At 52.7% G+C, this 19787-nt stretch overlaps 1 protein-coding gene across 1 annotated transcript in view; it reads right to left on the bottom strand.

Moving 5' to 3' along the window:
- The window catches only part of ARK2C (arkadia (RNF111) C-terminal like ring finger ubiquitin ligase 2C), a 104668-nt gene that overhangs the window by 46520 nt on the left and 38361 nt on the right, over positions 1 to 19787 (bottom strand). The window lies entirely within an intron of this gene.

Genomic DNA, 19787 nt, shown 5'->3' with positions numbered 1-19787 from the left:
CTCCCAGCATTTCCAGGTCAAGGCTCAGCTTGCTGCTGGCGATCTGGGCCTCTGGCAGCTTTGGCCTCCCTGTATCCCATCCCCTGCCCATCCCAAACTGCTCTCCCCAATAAACCCAGAGGGAGGGAGTCGTAAATGCCTCCCTGAGCCTCATCCTGAGGCCCTCCCTGGCATATTTTATTCTAACAGAAGACCAAACATGGAAAAATTCAAAGACTTAGAGGAGCAAGATTTAGCCATCAGGAGAACAGTGACAGGGCTGCTGAAAAGCTGGTACAATTTAAGCTGTGTTCAGACCCAAGGAGACGACAGAGCGTCCCTGACAGACTGTCTGACTCGGGTTCGCCACACTGAGAGGCACAGTGACGCACCAGGGAACGTCCTGAACATCTGGGACTTGTGAGAACTGCGGGGCCTTCTGCCTGCCTAGAAATGACATTGTCTCAATGATGCTGTTCCCCGTTTCTCCTCTTTCTCTGTCCCCCAAAGCATTTAACACGGAATCAGAGGCAGGTCACACAATCTTACAAGATTCCCTTTAACAGACAGAGAGAAGCTGGCCAAGCCCAAAGACAAAGACAGCACCCAGAGACTGCTCATGTGGTCAGGTAAAAGGCTTAGGGAGGAGCCAATGAGGAGAGAGAAACTTGAGCATCAGAAATACTAAGCCCATTTCTAGAAATCAGGGCTGGAACTACAGAGAGAGACCAGGGCATCCCATCCATGAGAAATGAACCTAGGTGAAGGATAAGAGATGAGTGAGGGCCCGAGATGCACTTGGGTACCTTCTCTGAGAGTCAGAGTACCCAGCACCCCAGGGACCCAGAGACCAGAACAGCCAGGGCTGGTCCCACATCTGCACCTCACTAACCCTGAGCCTCAGTTTCTCCATCTGTAAAGTGGAGTTAGGTCACTGGCTCCATCACTTTTCAGGGTAGCGTACACGAAAGGGCTTTGGACAAGCCAACCACAGTATGGAATGTGAGGGGCTGGTATCAGAGAATTAGAGAGAAAACCAGAGAAACGGTCAGAAACGAGGGAGAAGACCAAGAGCTGGGCCTGGACAAGGAAAGAGGAAAGCACATCGAGGCTGGATGAGAGGCTATTGAATCGGAAACACAAAACCTGAGCCCGCAGGCTGAATCTGCTGGTGATGAGGTCTGGCCCTGGGCAGCGTTTCCAATCTTGGGTTCCTCATCTGAAAATGAGACGCCTTCCATTTTCACAGTCCACGATTCCGAGAGCTCCGGGGGTCCTCCCAGGGGAAGAAGAGGAAGAAACCACTACTTGCCTCCAGGAGGGGTGGCAGGCAGCACTGGACTCTGTCATTCATTGCCAACCGACCTTCCTTTCGTCGCCACCCCAACCTCTCCCGTCAGAGTCGACCCACCCTGTGTCCCAGTCCTCAGGACTCTGTTCTCTGCCATCAGTCAGTAACCATGACACATTAACAAATCAGATAAAACGGGCTCTCCCCGGGGAGTCACATGTCTTTACCCAATTCAAGTGCGCACATTCCCGGGAGGCCTCGCTGCCTGATCCAGTCTAGTGGGGGTATTTGATGGAGAAAGGCATCCTAGTTCTGCCACCTACTGCCTTTATGATCTGCTCACGGGCCCCACTGTCCCCATCCAGAAAATGGGCACAGCTATCCCTGCTCAGCCAACCTTACAGGGCAGCAGGAGTTCTAGGAAACCCTGTAGTTGAAGGTATTTTGCAACCACAAAACACTGAAGCAATTTTCCAGGCCTTCCTGGAAACTTAAGTTTCCTGGGGACTTAAGTAAAATACAGATTCCCAGGCCCTGCGGCAGGTTTGCTGAGCCAGCATCTCCGGCAGCCGTTCCCAGGAGCCTGCATCTCAGCAAGCGCTCCCGGGAGATCCTTTAGCACAGTGCCGCTTCTGAACCACTGCCCTACATGCGTGGCCGAGACTGTGACTAGATAGTGGAGACATGTCTCATGTGAGATGGGGATCCAAGCAGGAAGGACAGAAGCCAGAGGGAAAACGGACAGTAAGCACCTGCCGCCCCCCAGGAGCGACGAGCAGAGGAGAGGGGAGTCACGGCATTTGGGACATTTAGCCTCTCCTGTCTCGGGGAGCAGACCCCTTGATGGCAGCAGCTTTAGGACCACTGGTCTCCATAGAGCCCCTGGGGGCTGACTGTGTGCTCTCGGTTCAACAGCAGGTGGCTGTGCTTGTCCTCCTGCAGTTCAAGACCCACCAACCTCATGGTGTCACCCCGGCTCAAATCTTCTTCTTCTTCATTCTTTCCCTGACTTCCCTCCTCTGTGTCCCTCCAGCCCTAAAGTCCTGGCCACACCATCTGACATTGCATGGGACACTGTCCATCACTGATAGCCGGTGGTCTCACCTGTGCCAGATTCCTGTCCCCACTGGGAGTGGGCACGTTGGGGACAAGCCACTGCATCTTCTCCTGGACTGTCCACAGCTTCCGGCAAAGGCTCAAGCCACCTGATACACGCTTGATGTGCAACACCTGGTCTCCTGGTATTTGCTTTTCCTTCTGCCTGCCTCCTTCCTCCCACCCTGCCACCTCCCCATGACCACACACACACCACACACACGCACATCCTCCCAGCTTCCCGTGACGCCCCCCCCAACGCACACACAAACTCACACACACTGCATATGCTCTGCCCTAAGTGACTGATATTAATGATCTCTGCCCTCAGAGAAACCACGCACATTCATCTGATATTTCCTGATTTAGAAGGAACCCCACCCTCAGGCTCACTCCTGACCCTGGGAAAGGCTGAAGGTGGAGATGAGAGAGAGGAATGACATCTCATTAAGGTCCTTCCCTCCTCCTCCAAACTGGAGAGCAGGAAGAAGGGAGGCCTCAGTCACAGGCCCCCTGGGCCAACATGAAGCCTGGACTCCAGGCCTACCCAGGGGAAGTGAACCTTGCTGACTCCTGGCAGAAAGCAGCTTCCTGCTTCTAAGAATCTGGGGCTTTGGAAGGCTTCTCCCATCCCAGCCGTTCTGACACAGACAGCATTGTGGTGAATCTCAAGCATGGTCTCAGATTTCCCTTCCAGAGCTCTCAGGCTTTCAAAGGAAAAGGAAGGCCAGCAGGCTGCCGGGACACCCACTGGAGCTGGCTAAATGGAGCCATTTGGAAAATCAGCAGAAAATCCACCCAACTCACATGGTGCCAAGAACTGGGGAAGAGTTTCCAGAGCCCCAGGCCTCTGCCACACCCTACCTTGGATGGCCCAGGCTGTCACGAAATGGGTGTGGTTTGCAAGGCCAGCGCTACCAAGGCTGTCTAGGTCCCTTCTCTGAAGTGGTCCATCACTCATGCCCGACCTTTGATTCACGATCCTGACAGCCAGGCTGAGAACCAAACAGTCTTCTGACTCTCCTGGATAAAGTCAGACTGAGCTCAATAGACAATAGGTATGTAACAAAGGCCACTGAAATCAAGTGACATGGAATTGAGTTGAGGTGAACTAATTGAATTAATTTCATATTTACCAACTATTAGCTGAGAACCTACTGCGTGCCAGGCACATCCCAGGTTCTTAGGATGAAGGGGAGAACAAAGTCCACATTCTCAAGGAGCTCACCATCCTGAGAGGTGAGAGGAGACCCACTCTGCATCCAGGCAGGTCGAATTTCTCTACAGAAGCCTGAACCTGCTAACATTCCCTTTTCCCGTCTCACTGACCGGGCCTGGGCTTCCAGTGGCTGAGCCAAGGCCAGATGAGTACTGTGAGAGAAGAAATACAAAAAGGGCCTCGGTTGCCCCCTCCCTGTCTCCACATCCCTGCAATGACTTTGCAGCCACTTCCATCAAGAGGCAGAATATTTCCCCACCTTGCATCTAGGCTGGCTCTGTGACTGGTCCTAGCCAACAGAATGAGGCACGTGGGATTGTTCCAGTTCCAAGCCGAGGCCGCAGAGAGTCTTGCACGTTTTCTCTCTGTTTCTCTCTCTCCTATTCCTGCTTCACCATGGGAGCAAGCTCGAGCTAACCTGCCGGGTGATGAGACCATATAGAACTAAGCAGAGGTAGCCCAATTGTCCCAGCCAAAACCGCAGATAGGTGAGAGAACCCAGCCAAGAGCAGAATTCTGCACAGGCATGAGGGAGCCCTGCTGAGCCCACACGAGGCCAGAAGAACTGTTCACATTTCCCAGAGAATCGTGAGCCATCATAAATGATTCAGGGTCTCAGCCACTGGGTGTTGGGTGACTTCATATGCAGCATGATGGTGGCACTAGATATTGACACTTCTTCTCATCTCCCTTGGCCCTGGAAAGCCTCTGCAGCAAGAGAATTCATACTTGGGACCCTTGCATGGAACACCACCTACCAGCTCATGTCTCCCAAACTCAGGCTTGGGCATTTTCCCAGCTGAACACTAGCTGAGATCCTGGGCTCCTGGGGGCTCCAGGGAGTGAACAAGACCTCATCCCCTGTAGCAGGAATCTTGGTTAAAATCATGGACTTTGTGCCAGACACACTTAGGATTGAGTCCCAGCTCTGCCATTTACCAACCACAGATAAGTTACTTAACTCACTCAGCTTTGGCAATTCCTCTGTAAACGGGAGCTGATGATAAAAGTTGGCTCCTCAAAGGGCTGCTCTGAGGATTATGTCTGATGATATATGGAAAGCAGCAATTCTCACATGGGGGTGACTTAGGCCCTCAGGGGACATTTGGCAATATCTGGGGACATTTCTGGTTGTTACAAAGCAGGGGAGTGCATGGGGGGGATAGAGGTGCTGCTACTGGCATTTAGTAGGAGAGGCCAGGGGTGCTGGTAAACATCTTACAACGCACAAGATAGCCCCCAAAATAAAGAATTATCCAGCCCAAAATGTCAATAGTGCCAAAGTGGGGAAACCCTGAGGCCTCTGGTCTTAGTCCCTGGCACTCAGCAAGCAGCAGTGAAGATGGTCACATAGGGACCGGCCCGGTGGTGCAGCAGTTAAGTGCTCACGTTCCACTTCGGCGGCCCAGGGTTCACTAGTTCGAATCCCGGGTGTGGACATGGCACCGCTTGGCAAGCCATGCTGTGGTAGGCATCCCACATAGAAAGCAGAGGAAGATGGGCACAGATGTTAGCTCAGGGCCAGTGTTCCTCAGCAAAAAGAGGAGGATTGGCAGCAGACGTTAGCTCAGGGCTAATCTTCCTCAAAAAAAAAAAAAAGATGGTCACATAGTCCTCTGGAAAAGCAGGGCTCAAGGACCTCTGCACCCTTCCTGGGAGGTTCAGGGAAAAGCAGCAATACCGACTGGCTGTTGATAATAGCTGGCCCACCTTGCACCTTTGAGTCCATCCACTCTATAGGTCCACAAAATGGGAGTCCAGCTGGTCTGGACTGGTTTGGGGTATCAGCTTGAATCCCAACAGGCGGGTGGCAGCTAAGATTCTGTGGCCCAAAGGTAGCCTTCTCCATAAGCTAAATGAGGCTTTATGTGGGATTTACAGCACATTTGGAGGGAAGCCCCTACGGAAACAACCTTGGGGCCATTATTAGGGTCCACGGTTGTCCCTGCATGGTGCTAGGGACATGAGGCAAGGCTCTGCCTCTCTGGATTTCCTGCTTGTCTGACTTGGGGTGGGGTATGCAGGGACCTATTCAACCCAAATGAGAAGTTAAGTGGGAAAAAACCACCAGGGTAGTTTGTTAAGAATATACTTCAAACTGCCTTCCATTTGATCAATGTGGTCTCAGCGGAAACCTCCTCCGCTGTAGCTGTGTGAGCAGAGCCAAGCTGAGAGCTGAATGAAAGTGAGTGGCGGGGGAGGATGGAGACTCATGACCCTCAGAAGCAAAGTCCCCGAGGATCACTTGGATGTCAGCCAGTGGACTGTTTGGAAGGGCGGGGGAGAGGCATGGCCTTTCCAGGAGTGAACAATCCAATGGCAGGGACACCTGGCAGGCTGGAAGGAGGGAGCTCCCTCAGTCTTGGGTAGTGAGCTGGTGCAGGGCCTCAGACACAACTCTTGCTGTGTCTTGCTTGTGCTCCAGGAAGATTATGCTTCTATGTGAAATCAGGGCATACGCTTGATCACTTTAGGTTCATGTTTTCATCCTGTTTAAAGTCTGTCCCTCTGCAGGAAGCTCCCTATCTGTCTCGCCATCCCTAGTCACTTGCACCTAAGTGAAAAGAAGATTCTTGAGGGAGGAAATTAATGAGAGTCTGGTTTGCAGCAGAGTGTGCACCCTGCAAGGGCAGTAGGAAGCTAAAAGGAAAGGTTGGGACACCTAAGGCAAGCTCTGCCTGCTTGGATTGGATTGAGGATATCGCCTGATCAGATGCGGCCCGGCCAAATTGCCCAAGGACCTGGCACAGCCCTCTCACCTGGGGACCGTCCTCCACCAGCCCAGAACAAGGCTGGGACGATTCACACTGCGAAGCTATCCTTAAACTTAACCACATGTTGTCAGGATGAAACTAGTGGGCATATCCTCTTGACGAATAGAATTCTTAACACAGTGCCCTGTCTTTGTGCTGCTTTTAAATACAGAGCCATGATTTAAGCAAATCCGACCCCTGAAAAATCTAAATTTGTGAAGCCAGTACAGCAGGCCGCGGCTGCCCACGTTGGAGAGTGCTCATCTTGCACCAAGTGGCCTTGCGGTGGGGAGTGAGTCCCTGGGCTCCTGAGTCTCTGTGCCCATGGTGTGAGGAGGCTGCCTCAGGGGCTCTGATTTCCCTCCAAACTTCTTCATGGCGTTCCTTTGGTTCCTGGGGCTGGACCCAGAGGGAAAATGACCAGGAGTCACTCCTTAAAGGCCAGGACCATGAGTCTCTCTGCAGTCCGGCTCCATGGAGGCTCGCTGCCCTCCTCCATGCAGGCACTGCGTGTCTGTTCTCCACATAGGCCCACTCTGGAGCTGGGTACCTGGCAGAGGCACAGCAGAGTGCTGAATTGAGGGCCCTGGCCCTCAGAAGGGGGCACAGAGAGTGAAGAGGCCAGTGACAACGTCACGACCAGGTGTGAGGTGGGCACTGACCTCACTCTCTGGGCCCTCCTCCATGCACTGATCCATCACCCCACACGTGGGCTCTCTCAAGGAACTTCTGCTCAGTCTCTGTTCACAGGTCTAGCAGGATAGGGACACTGGCCACAGGGAGCTTCACAGATTCCAGTGTGGCTCTCAAGAGCTGGCGAACAAAAAAATGCTCTGAGCATCATCCACTCTCACCAAGTATGGTCAATAAGTGACCAAAGGAGGGCACCAATGGCCTTAGCCTAAAGGAGCTTACGGGGGGACACACACAGGACCATTGTACACAGCAAGGAGCCCCCAGCTGAATCCCATCAAATGCTCCACTGAGCATTCAGAAGGAGAGGGGTTGACATGGGCTGGAGTAAGCCAAGTGTCTTTGGGGAAGAGGCAGGCTGAAGATGAAGGCCCGGTAAGGTGAGGGGCTGAGCAGGGAAAGAGCTGGGGGGTGGGAATGAGTGGGGGGGGGGGGGGGCTGTGTGTGTGGTGTGTGAAGAGTGTGTGTATAGTATGTATATTGTATGGTGTGTGTATGTGTGTGGTGTGGGGGTGAGGGGCAGGCTTAGGAAGAGGGGATGAAGAGAGGACATAATCTGGAGATCAACATGTCCCAAGCTCTTTATAGCACTTAGCCTAGAAAGTGCCTGGGTGACCATTAGTCAGGGGTGTGCAAACATATTTTAACATGTCAACAGACCAAGCAGAACAGCTCAGGTTGAAGGAAAGTTGGGAGAATTGGCTGTGCCAACCACCCCTGCCCCCACCAGGGCCTGCCCCAGGAGGCCCCCAGGAGCCCCAGGTTCCCCCAGAGCACAGTTAGGAAGCAGTGGGTCCAACACACGTGAGAAATGAGGACTCCAAGTGTGGAGTAATGGCAATAACATCAGTGTTGTCACTTCCACCTTGAACTGGGAGCATGCAGTGAGCCAGGCACCGTGCTAGGTGCCCTGAGCCTCACCTTTAATTCTCCCAACGGTCTCCTGAAAGAGCCACAGCGCCATTCCCACCTGACAGAGCGCAGAGCTGTTAAAGAACATGCTCCAGGTCACACGCTGCGAGTGAAGACACTGGGTCTAGAATCCCAGTCTCCCGCTTCAAGACTAAGCAAGATAACTCATGTGAAATACAGCCCAGGAGGATGTGCTCGGTGAACAGTAAACTCTAAATAATGAAGAAAGAAGTGGTGGCCCCCATTTATGGAGCCATGACTGGCGCCATTTTGTCCTCAGCCCTGTGAGGCAGGAAATCTCATCCTCAGCCACCCAGCTGGCAAAAGCAGAGCCCAATCCAAACTCAGTCTGTCACACTCTCAGACCATTATGAAATGCGAGGTATTTCAAGAATTTCAGCGACCACTTTCTTACCAATGGTGGAGGTGCAAGTCAATAAAAATCTCCTTTAATAGAATAATCACTCCTTTTCACTGAGTGCCTCCTAAATGATTTATATTCACCATCTCTTTTGATCATCATACCCTGTGAGGCATTCACATCCCTGTTTTACAGATGAGGGAAATTAACTACCAACACCAAGGGCACCCAGCTCAGAAGTGGCGCCACAGAAACCTGAGCGGAGCCCGTCTGGAACTCTGAGTCCCGGTTCTCCCACATTTCCTTCATCTCTCCTTAGTCTTATATTCCACATGTAAGTGCTTATGAATGGGGGCTGATCGACTCATTGTCCTATAGGAAAAAAAAACAGATGGAACTGGCCTATTTCCATCACTCAGAGAAGGGTTAGTGTTTCGTTTCACAGAAAGCCTAAAATCCACAAGCTTTAAATTCAAGTTCCACTGAAAATAGAACACATATGCCAGTGCTTCTATGAAACCAGCCACACCACCTGAGGACACAGAGGCAGGGTCCCATCTCTAACCACTGTCATTTGCTGTCAGACCAGCGATGGCTGATGGAGTCAGTTTCCTAAGACACTTATCTTGGCTTAATCTCCCACAATGCCCCATTCCCGTGGCAGCTCCACCCCCCCAGGGTGGGAGGCAGGAAGAGGAAAGAGTCAGAGGGTCTGGAAATATTAGGGAAGGCTGTGGGGGGCTTAATTGTGGCTAAGAAAGACAGGGGAGATTTAGACAGTGATGGGAAGGAGGAGCCAGACATTCTGGGTGAGGGTCGAAGCAGGAATCAACCCAGTGCCCACCCAGACTTGACCAGCCTGACCCACCCCAGCAAGAGGAGGCACAGAGAGTCGGGTAGAAGCAGGAGCAGAGAAAGGACAACACAAGAAGTTCAGCAGAGGGCAGGGAAGCCAGAGTGCTTTCTGAAGACCCCGGAGAGAAGAGGGGAACAGAGTGGTCACTGGTTAAAAGTGGTCATTTTGTTTTTCGGAGAGAGCTGCTCTGGTTTGAATAGAGTTTGAATCATAAAGAGGACCCAAGAAAGGCCCTGCATGGGGCCAAGTCCTTGCCATCTGGAAGTCTATGTCTGCAGGGGCTTCAGGGTGTGTAATAATCCAGCCCCCATGGTTGCCTTGATGAGAGCAAATGCTGGACCAGCACCGGGAAACTGTCCCTACCTCCACCAGCTGTGGGCCTCTAGCCGGGTGGCTCCCTCCACTCCACCTCCCTTTTGGTGCCTACAAAACGAAGCTCTTGAACCAGATGACTCCAACACACTTTGCTTCCTATAACATATTATGTGTGTGTCCCAGGGGAATTTATCTAGAGCATTTAGAACTTACTGTGAAGTTTCGTTTATCAGCACGGTTGGGAAAGATTCACTTGAGTGAATTTTCCGCAGAACAGAAACGTACCCACTTGGCCTCCATAGTTTAACAAGGAAACCTTCCCCAAGCGCTCACACACTTACTTTCCTGGCTCCTTAAACAGTGACTAAATACGATGTACCCTTCCCTGTTTCCCTGTGGTCAGAATGACCTAATGGTGAGTCGTGATATAGGACGATTATGGACCCATTCCTCTCAGTTACCATTTCTGTTGTCCCCGAGCCTGTCCTCTTGCTTCCAACTGGGTATTTCCAATCTGTTGTGGACTGAGCGTCACCATCGGTAGAACTCTTTGTAAACTAAGAGTGGATAAACTATGAAAGAAATCCAAGAAACTGCCCCAGAGTTAAGCACGCGAGCGCCATGATAGCTATTTTAGTGTTTCATGTCTTTTTTTTTTTTAAGCTTCTGTGTTCTTAGATCTGTTTTTGACTGCCCCTAAGTGGGGTGTTAAATTTTCACTCACACCCACCTCTCCACACAAACACGTCTCTTGGAGTTCTCCAGGTTTACTTCTCACTCTGGAAAATGGAACTTTCTTTAGTTTATCCTAAAACCACCTTCCAAAAGAGCCACTTTTCCTTGTTGACCAGGCTTGGTGAGCAGGCCCGTAACCACGCCGCATGCACACAGCCCACGCCCTGACCTGCGAAGCCTAAACCACCAGGGCAAAAAGAAGCCACAAATCAACCAGGCCGCAGACCCAGACTGAGGACAGCTTTATTTAGCGCCGACCTCATGCGCCTCCCGTGCCCTTGATCATGGCCGGGAAAGACCTGAAAAAAGTGCACCGGTGTCTTGCTGCCTAATCTGTTTCTGCTCAACCTGCAGGCCCCAGCATGTGTTTCAGGAACAAATCGTCTTGCAGGATTGAACAGCTTCTACAGCAAGAAAGGGTCCCAGGACCAAATGCATTTACGAAGCTGCGGGTTAAAAAAGTTCCAAGCCTGTAAAATACTCTGCGAGTGGTGAATTTTCCAGAGAGAGGGGATATTACATACAGGATTTCTCAAACGTACCTGGCCAGCATCCCTTGACAACACCAACTTACTACGCAGCTACCTTCTTTCACTTCCCAGCCATGATTCTAAATAACCATTGAGTGAGCTGCTCTCCCTCTCTCGGCCTCATATTCTTCATGTGTCAGATGGGGAAGTTCATCTAGGTCGGGATTGGCAAAGAGACTTGTGTGGAACTCATGTGCCAGCTTGAATCTTGGAACATCCTGGCCTGCGGTACTGTGTTGAGAACTCTAGGCTTGGGGGAGAAGCTGCCAAGGTCGATTAAGTATGTCTGCCCCCATCCCAGGAGCCAGGCGGGCAGCCTGCATGCCCCACATTGGTGGTCCCTGTCACTAGGTTACCCCTAAGGTCACCTTCTGCTTCAAGAGTCTGCTTTTGGGTGACAGAACCCTGAGATTTCAGAAGTCCTCAATGGCAGATACTGGAATCCTCCCCCGTCTTGGCCTTTGCTTCCACAACGGAAGCCACCTGGGGTTTCTGTCTGTTCCCACTCAGTGGGCCCTCACACCCCTCAGTTGACCTCCTGGCTCAGCTCCAGACCTCCTCCGGTCTAGTGAGGCTTCCTCACCTTCCACCTCCCAGACCTGCATTCAGATGGAGTTGGAAGCACAGGAGTGCCCATGTTTTGCACAGCCTTGAGGGGACTCGGGCACCAAAGTTTGGACAAGTTTCTCCAGTACAAATCCTGGAATACTGCAAGTTCTGTACAAACGCCCTGTCCCCACAGCTAAGTGTTGTTGTGATACTAGACTTGCTCCCAAAGGCCTCCACTGTCCCGAGGAAAAGCTGCTTTCCTGACTTCAGGGTGGCCCCTGGAGCACTGCATGGGAACTACAGGGTGGGGGACTTAATGTAAGACCCCACCCTGCATGCCCACTCAGCTGGACGCTGAAATTGAGGACCACAGGTCATCAAGAAACTTGTCTACTGAGCCGGCCAGACCAGGGCCCTGGACTAACAAGGCACATTAGGATATCACTGCCATGAGATCGCCAGAAATCACTGCTTCCCTGACCTGGCCCACTGTCCCGGATCCCCTCACTACGCATCCCCTTGGGGAGGTCGTGAGGGATGGATCAGATGAGACGTGTTTGCAAAGTTCCCGGTCAGCACCGGCGCCCAGCAGTGCCTCCCTGCCTTCAGCTGGTGCTTAGCTGCTCTTCTACCACCCAAGTCCTCTCGCCATAACAAAGTTCTAGAAATCCGAAGGTGGAGGGCTCCCAAAATGACCTAAATCCATTCTGCTGTGGGCAGAAGGAAAGAGGAAATGGTGGGAAGAGAAAACAAAATGTTCCTCCGAGAACCTCATGTCCAGGCTCCCTCTCCACATTTTGCCTCTTTCATTCTACAGAGAAGAGAATCCCCACTTGACTGACAGCTCCTGGGGTCAGAGAACAGGTTGTTTTTGCTCATACTCTACCCCTCCTACATGCTTGGCATGAGATAGGCTTTTAGTAATTATCTGTTGGATGGGGGATGAATGGATAGATGGTTGGTTGGAAGGATGAATGGATCGATGGGGGATGAAGGGATAGATGGTTGGTTGGAAAGATGAATGGATGGATAGTTGGATGGATGGATCTGGGGTCAAGACATAAGATACCTTAGAAAGAGACCTGGATTCTGGTTCTGGCCCCAGTACTTACTGGCCTTAGAAGAAAATTGATATTAACTCCTCTGAGCCACTGCTTCCTATCAAACAATGATGGTTATATCTGCCACAACTCCATCATAGCGAGAGTTTGTGCCTCAAATAGGATGACTACATATGTGGTGGTACTTGGTAAACCATCAGATTATACAAATGCCTGATGTGATGGTGATGATGATGACAATGCTGATGATTAAAGAGTAGCCAGAGTGTCAGAGTCTACGGATCCTTGTACAAGGATGGGAAAGAATTTCATTCAGCCTGTGTCACCAGCACTGAGACAGCCAGGAGAGGATAAACTCTGGTGCCATGGGTAGCCATTCCCTTCTCAAGCATGAGAACAACCCCCCTGAACCAATGGGCCAAGGCATTTGCTGCCAAGCCCCGATGAAGCTGTGGGGGGACACTAATATCTCCTTTTGGCAAAACGACTAAGAGCGAGGCCCAGATGGCCTGGAAGTTCCTCCCTGTGGACATGCGGTCAGAGTGTCAGGGCTGGCAGACACCACCAGGAGGTCAGGTAGCCCTGTCCCCTCACTTTATGGGGACAACATTACCATCTTCTTGGCATGTATTAACAAAAGCAGCTCCTCCGGCCCCAGACACCTCGCTGGGTTGAACTGAAACACATCACCTATAGAGGGAAGAAAATCACTTTTCCAAGAGGGAGGCAAAGACTGATTTATTAATTAATTACCACCAAAGGGTCCAGCCAAAACTGCAGGAGCGGAGCCCCAGGGGAGGGGGGAGTGGCGGAGAGCTCTGGGAGGAGGTGGTGAGCGCTCAGCTCACACTCCAGGGGGTGAGAGCTGACACTTCCAGATGAGGGGCTGTGGGGCTTGTATTTAGATTTTCTCTCTGTGCATTTTAAGACAGGACTAGTTCCTCCTTCAGCCCGTCAGCAGAATCTGGGGAACTTAGGGGCTCCAGAGGCTGTTGTCTGTACACCAGAGTCAGCAGAGCCAACATGGAAACTCCCAGTCTCAGCCTCAACACACTTGTGCATCGCCTTCCTCTTCAGAACCTCACCCTGAATGTGTACACACGCGTGCGCGTGCACACACACACACAGAGTCTTCCTAGTGCCCAGAACCCTCCAGACAGGACAATTTGTCATCAGTCACTTACACCTAATCTCCCAAGAGAATCTACAATGTAACTCTCATTTCTGTGCAGTTTGACTTAGGGCCCAGAAGGCAGCCCTGTAATTAGTAGGGTGGGTGGGTTTCTCCTGGCCCCTGACACCACATTGCCTGGAGAACAATATTCTCCAACCCAGGAGACAGGAGGCAGCACCAGCATGGTGAGCAGGATCTAAGAGAACACGTGACAGTACTGGTTGGGCTCTCTCCCATGGGGACTTCAAAAGTTTGCCAACCAAGAGGTTGAAGGGAGCCTTGGAGGTGACTCTGGAAATCTCTGATGGGGAGGGAATGGGGCCACTCTACATAAATGTGCTATCTGTGCCGGGCACAAAGATGTCCTGCAAGGGAGTGGTGGGGCTGAAGCAGGGCACTGGGATGCGTGAGCCCTGGCTCTGGTGGCATCCACAGGGGGGAAGGAAAACCACTAACTCATGCAAAGGTGCAGAATGGACTGGCCTTGGTCCAGGGGGGAAGAAGTGGAAGGTAGGGACGGCCCCCTTTCTACTGGGAAGAGGTGCTGCTTCACAGAGCATCTGAGGGAGTGGGTTTGCTTTTATGGGGGTGTTATGTGTGGGCCTGTGTCGCAGGGGTGGGGGGGTATATGTCCATGGAAAAAAATTCAATGAAAGAGTAATGGATTTGGGAGAGGATAGAAAACAGGGGCCAGAGGGGTCTCAGGAGGGAAGAGGCTCTCCAGCCCCAGCACTGGGCAGAGCCCTGAAGGAGAGAGTCCCTGTGATGAAAAGGAATGGAGTCCCATGTGCAAATACACACCCACCTGCAGGTCCTCAGGAAGATGGAGCGCCTGCAGGGAGCCCCAGATGAGGACTTAGCATGCCCAGCTCTCTGGGACTCACATCCATCATTAAGTGACCAGGTTGCTCTAACAACCTGAGTGGAGTTCTAGATGGAGGGAGGGATGACCAAGTAGGTGGGACAGGGCCAGAGGAGGGGGCAGTGGGCTTGGAGGGGAAACACCCTGCTGTGCCATCTCCCTCTTGGCTCTCTCCAGCTAGAATCCCTCAGTTTCACCTCCTGGCTGCTTCTGCCTGCTGTTAAGAAAAAAATCCCAAATTTTGAAACAAGGCAAAAAGAAGACTGTGCATCCTTTCAAAGTCACATTAGAACATTGTCCTGCCTAAGAGCCACAGGGCTTTCTAGGGCAATATAACTTTGTTTGACTTACTACTTCCGATTGGTAGAGCCCAGTCTCTGTAAAGTTAGACATTCTCGTTAGAAAACTGATAAAGTGCAAATGACTTTTGTCCACTGGAGAATATAACACCAAAGGTTACTGCTTTATTGCTCTGTTGAACGTGAATCAGCTTTGTATCTAACTTAGCAACCTTATTTCAGCATCCCTTTTTTTCCATTGATGTGTGTGTGTATGTATATTTTTTATTCCTCTTTTGAACTGGGTGTATCACTCTGCTGGTTCCCTCATTAATGGCTTAAATATCTTTGACTCTTGCTCACTAAATATTTGTAGGAGAATGTTTCCAACATTTTGAAAATTTGACTTTGACTCTGTCTTGGGCTGACCGCCTCCTGCAGCTGGACGGGGTCTAACCATGTCTCCCTCTTGGGCAGCCATCATCTGGCCTGCCCAGCTCGCCCAGCCAGCTCCTATCCCAGCCTGGGCTGGGCCCTCCACCTGATCTTGGCCTAGCACGGTGAGAGGAAGGAGGGTATGAGGTGGATCTTTGACCTGGTCCTGCTGGCCCAGCAGGCTGGAGTGTGCCTGAGGTTCCAGACCCAGGGGCCAGGGAGAGTGAGCCATCTCAGGCTCTGTCCACTTCCACTGCCACTTCCCCAGGAGGGAAACCAAAGCTCCATGATCCTCTCTTTCTTTCCCTGCACACAGAGGAAATCACACCTCGGCGGGGCATCAAAGGAGATGGACAATAGATGGAGGATGGTTAGGAAAGCTGGAAACTCAAAACATGAAAGTGTGGGTCGGCAGGATTTTATCTTCAGCAGTAGGCTAAATCAACAATGGGAAAATAAGAGACTGACACTAGATGAATGTATTAATTGATTTTAAAATATTAAATGACATATAAGGAGAAGAATTCCTCTTGGCAAAAAAATCTCATCTCTGGAAGCTACAGGTTTGCAGAAACCCAGGCCCGGCAGGGGCCCGGCCTGGGGCTCTGAGCTCTGCGGTAAATCTGAAGCTGCACACAGCCCTCAGGGTGAGGCCCTGACTGCACCAGCCCCGTGTGGGCTCCTGTCCTGCCCTGATCCTCCCCAGCTGCAGATCTGGGGGACCCCTTCCTCCCTGGGGCCTGCCCGTCTCAGGAGGAAGGGAAGACAGTGGAGGGATCTATGCTGCCAGGGATCCAGCTGCTCAGATGCCAAAATTTGCTGTGTTTGAAATCTTCACAGCCTCTTGTTGAAAAACCAAGCCTCCCAAAGCCACCCGGCCCTGCAGACGGAGATGGCACCGGGGAGAGCCTGCACCGTCCACACAGCTCTGTCTCCCAGGGTCTCTGGAAGGCGGGCCACAGGGTCCTTGAAGAGCATCTCATCTATGAGGCCTGAGGGGAGGGCAGGCACTGCTGGTGCCTGAGCTGAACCCTGGGGCAGAGAGCCAGGGAGAAGTGCCTCTCTCCAAAAACACCTTCCCAGTGGGGGTCCCGGAAATCCCACCGCTGGCATTTTGTTCCTGAGAATTTTACAGTATGTTTTTTTCCCCTCCAGGAGGCCTCTCTGGAAATAGGAAGACCCTGAGAGGGCCAAACATTGATGCAGCTATGAGCCTTGGGACACTGGGCAAGGGGCAGCCTGCGCCCGTGATGGCGGGGACGAAGGCCCAGGCAGGAGGGAGGAGGCGGAGGAGCACAGCACTGCCTGGGCACAGGTAACTGTCTCCTGGGGCTGCGCCTGCCCTCGTGTCCTGAGACAGGGGAGCCTGGCTCTTCAGAGACCAGAGCCAGAACAGCAAGTCAGGATGGAAACCTGGTGTCAGCTGCGGACGACAGAGGACGCACCTGGCCTTATCTCCAAGCCAGGCTGCAGTGACAGTAATCCCTCCTCAGTTCAGAACAACTTTGCTTCCCTTCTCCCCTTCCACGGGGAGGGCAGAGTGATGGTATTGTCCCCATTTTACAGATGGGGAGACTGAGACCCCGTAATGTGTCCACCCCAAGTCTTCACCACACTCCCACACACAGCCAGAGGAACCCAGGAGTCAAAGACGTTCTCTGCGGTGGATTTATTTCTGAGAGATAAAGAAAACCAAGCCAGTTGGGGCTTGCATTCTAAGACTCCCTCTGTCCTTTTCCTTCCTTTTCCACCATGGGGCTGGCTCTGGGGTTCCCCTGAGACTTGGAGAGGCGGGCAGGGGAGAGTGTGAGGGGGACCTGACCCAGGAGGGCAGCACTTGCCTTCCAGCCTCTCTTTTCCCTTAGCTGGGTTGGGGGGGGGGGCGGGGAGCTCCACACAAGCATCCAGCCCAGGGCGTGCGGGCTGGTTCAGAGCTGCAGGATCCCAGATAGTGGGAGCTGGGGGACCTCAGAGGTCACCGGCTCCCAGCTCCCCAAACCTGAGACTATCCGGTGCCCAGCAGTGAGCACGGTGTCGCCCTCAGGCAGCAGGTTCAGGACATGAGGAAAGACAGGCCCCTGGGCCAGAGTTCACTTAGGTAAAGCACTGGGGACAGTGTAGGGTCTCCCCCAAAAGCCACGCAAGCGCCGGTTATTACTGTTACTACTGTTATTGGTCTTGACGTCGAGGTTGTCATCGTCACTGTTACTTTCACTTGCCTCTCAGTGAACCTTAAGCAAGTTCTTTAGGGCTTCCTTCAGACCTGTGGATGTCCCTGCACACCCCCTTCCCAGGTCAACAGGGGAGAAAGGAAGGCAGCCCACTGCGCATGTTCCTCCAGGGCCCACCTCCAGGCCCAGCCCGGGCAGCGCCACACTGGCCATGGGAGAGAGGTGGAGGAGATGAGGGGAACCTTGAGACCGTAGCCCCTCCCAGAGGTACCCCCCCCACCCCCGCAAAAGCACGCATGTGCAGGGACTGGGGATTTTCTTCGTGGTTCCCACACTTCCCGTCAGTGGCGTCTCCCTTCTCCCCTTCCTTGGGAACCCTCAAGTGAGAGAGCTGAAGGGTGGTGGAGAGACCCTCCTGCCCCACTCTCATATTTCATAGAGGAGGAAACTGAGCCTAGAGGCACAGGGCGGACAGGGAGGCAGAGGTTCGAGACTCTTCCACTCCACCCGCTGCCGGGAAGGGGGAAGTGAGCTGTTGTTTAAAAAGCTGCAGTGAGCCAACAGCACAGCTCATTGATGGAGAGAACTTGAGACCAAAGGATCAGGAGGAATTTCAGGGTAGGAGGCGGCCTTGGCCTTTGGACCCTCATTTCTTCTCTCACATTCCAGTTCCATTCGAGATGAGGTCCGCCAGCGGGGCTGGTGGCGGGAACTTCCCCGTGGGCCAAGGACCCCAGGGGCAGGACAGCCCCTTCAGCAGTTAGAATTCAGGAACAGGTACCCACAGGGCAGCATCTCTGGAAGGGACTGGAAACGGACCCTTTGCATCAAGTGCCTCTTCCGCTGTCTGTGGTCCTGAGTCACATCCTTTAGGTTCAGAAAGCTCACGAGCTCCCCGGGGTGGCTGGCTAGACTGTGGCCACCCCTGGAGATGCTATACCTTTGTAGTTAGCAGCGAGGGCCCTGGGCAGGAAGGGGAATTCAGAAGGCGGCCTAAGGGAGGAAATGTGCCATGAGGGGCCTGGTGGGAAGAGAAGCGGTCCAGTGCTGCTGCCCAGGCCCAGAGGCCAAATCACAGTGTGACCTCAGGCAGGCCACTCAACCTCTCTGGGCTTATTCCCTTATCTGTAAGATGGATGAGGGGATGGGTGGGAGTTGTGGGAAGTGAGTAGGAAGGGGTTTTTCAGAACCTACAGGGATGAGGTGTCAGCCTTGAAAAGAAACTGCCCTATGAGATGGATTTGTTCTCTTAAATTTCAAGGTAAGTTTCAAGGAGAGGGTTCTGTTTGCAAAGTGGGGACAAGTGGAGTCAATGAGCTTAAAACCCTCTGGACTGGATGCCCCCCAAAAGGGAGTAAGGAGTGTTTGCCTTGGTTGAGAGACTTGCCAGCACCACAGCGTTTCCAGCTCCTCCCGTTTATCATAGAGTAGAATCATGGGTGGGGTGGGAGGCCTGGGGGCTCCCAGAAGGGGCAATGAGGCCCCAAAGCCTTCCCTTCCCTTCGCTGCCTCCCCACACCTGCGAGTCTGGGGACCAGGCGTGGGCTGCTGCCTTGTGGAGCCCCGCTCCCCTCCTTGCTTCAGCCCTAATTAGGAGCAGGTGAGCCCCATAAGGGGCTGAGGATCCCTCCACTTGACATGTGGTTAGTTTCAGCTGCTTAGCCATCAGAGCTGCGCTAGGAGATGGGGCGGGGGGGGGGGGGGGGGGCAGTTATACATTTGGCAGCGAAGACACTTCAGAGCTTCCCCCCAAGCTCCCTGAAGCCCATCCAATTTTGGTGTGATTTATAAAGAAAGAGGTGCAAAAGGCCACCACTTTTCACCCTGCCCCTTCCACAGAGTATATCCACAAGGATGAACGTTCTAGAAGATGTGCCCCAGGCACCTGGCTTCCAGCCCTGGCGCTGACCCTAACTGCCCTGTGGCCTTCAGCAGCCTCCCAGCCTCAGTTTTCTCATTTGTACTATGGGCGCAGGGAGAAACCACTGTGCATTACTGTGTACACTAGAGCTAGCCAGGCAGAGATCGGAATGTGGTGGTCCCTATCTCATTTTTGAACACACGCCCTCAAGCTTGCTCCCCGATACAAATTGATAAATGGCTGGGGCTCCCTTGGAGGGTTAATAAAGTCTGCATTAGGATGTGGCAGAGCAGGTCGCTAAAATGCAAACCCAGGGCCATCTTCCAATGGCTTCATCTCTCAACTACTCCCACTTGTCAGTTGCCAAGACCCACCGCCCTCTTCTCCAATGCCTCTTTAACCTTCCACACCTCTCCATTCCTGCACCACCTCCCTCATGCAACCCACCATCTCCTCCTAGCAATCCCGCTGCCCAGATCTTCCTCTCGGATGCCTGATCACGCCAAGTCCCATTCTCTTGTACCTTTGTCTAGACATGGTGGCCTGAACATCACACCCTAAATATACCATGCATTTATTGGCTCATGCCACTCCTTCTGCTCAGAGCGCTCTCAACCTTTGCTTATCAAACTCCTACTCATCCCACAATGCCCCAAA

Source organism: Equus caballus, chromosome 8 (genome assembly GCF_041296265.1).
Source record: "Equus caballus isolate H_3958 breed thoroughbred chromosome 8, TB-T2T, whole genome shotgun sequence".
Lineage (NCBI taxonomy): Eukaryota > Metazoa > Chordata > Mammalia > Perissodactyla > Equidae > Equus > Equus caballus.
Note: the sequence above shows the minus strand (reverse complement) of the source record. Positions and strands in the feature narration are given on the sequence as shown.